Consider the following 1,158-nt stretch of genomic DNA (forward strand, 5'->3'; position numbering starts at 1 on the left):
CCCGGGTGGGGGAGGTTCGGCGGCGCCAATTCAAAACACTTTGGCCGCCCCTTTCCGGCCCCGGCCCCAAAGAAGGGTTGGGGGCCCCCCACCCCGCCGTTTAACCATTGGGGGGCCCCCCAGTTTTTTTTTTCCCGGGTCCGCCCTTTGCTTTGCACTGGGGGCCCCCCGGATTTTTGCCCCCCCCTTGGCGGGGGGGGGGGGGGCCCTTTCCCCAAAAATTTACACAAGCCCTTGTTGCCCCCCCCGCCCCTCCAGGGGGGCCCCCTCCCTTAAAAAACCCTTTCCCCCCCCCGGGCCCCCCCCCCCCCCCCCCCCGCCGCCGCCGGCCCCTTCTCCAGCGACCACAAGCAGCCGAGCGCGGCGGCGTGCTGCGCCGCCTGCGAGGAGCAGCGCGCAAGGGCGCGCGTGGAGGGGCGCAGCGGGTGCAACGTCTGGGTGTGGTGCGGTAGCGCGCAGTGCGGGAAGCAGCGACACGAGTGCTGGCTCAAGCGCGCTGACGGGCGCCGGGCCCTAGAAGCGGAATACGCGCTCTTGTATTCCAACCAGCGCTCGAGAGGACGCGTCTTCAGCCGCATTCAGCCGTATTCAGCCGTATTCACTGTCTTTGCACCCCTCGTACTCACGCGGTGCTCTGAAGACGCTGCACAAGACCGTTTCCCCGCCCCGAGGTTGGCGTGTTCAGCGTGTTAGGCTCTGGGCCGTCGTCCCGGCCGCTGACGGCAACGGCGTCAAGTCCAAGGCAAACCTCCTTGGCCAGACGCGCGGATGGCCCGAGATCGCTCGCAGTCACCCGAGGCTGGCCGAGACTAGGTCGACATCCTTGTCGGCACTTCCGACCGCTGGACAGCAGGAAGCGAGACCGCCGCGCCGCCGGACCACCCCAGCGGCGCAGGCCTCGCGTTGCCTGTGGGCGCAGAGGCGCACTTCGCCCTCGTCTTCGCCAACCCGGCGCTCGGGCGCGTGCGTGTGCGGCTGCGCACCGCGGGCGCGCCGCGCGCCAGCGGCAGGCTGCGCGCGATGCTCGACGCGGGGGCGGCCGCGTGCGGCGGTGGGCGCTGTGCGCTCAGCCGAGTGGCGGCGGAGCCTGAGGGGTGGGGCGACGAGTCGAGGCCCGACGGCGTGTGTCCCCAGCACCCTCTCCCCTCCCCTCTCGCC

This window comes from Emiliania huxleyi (genome assembly GCF_000372725.1).
Source record: "Emiliania huxleyi CCMP1516 chromosome Unknown EMIHUscaffold_198, whole genome shotgun sequence".
NCBI classification, from domain to species: Eukaryota; Haptophyta; order Isochrysidales; family Noelaerhabdaceae; genus Emiliania; species Emiliania huxleyi.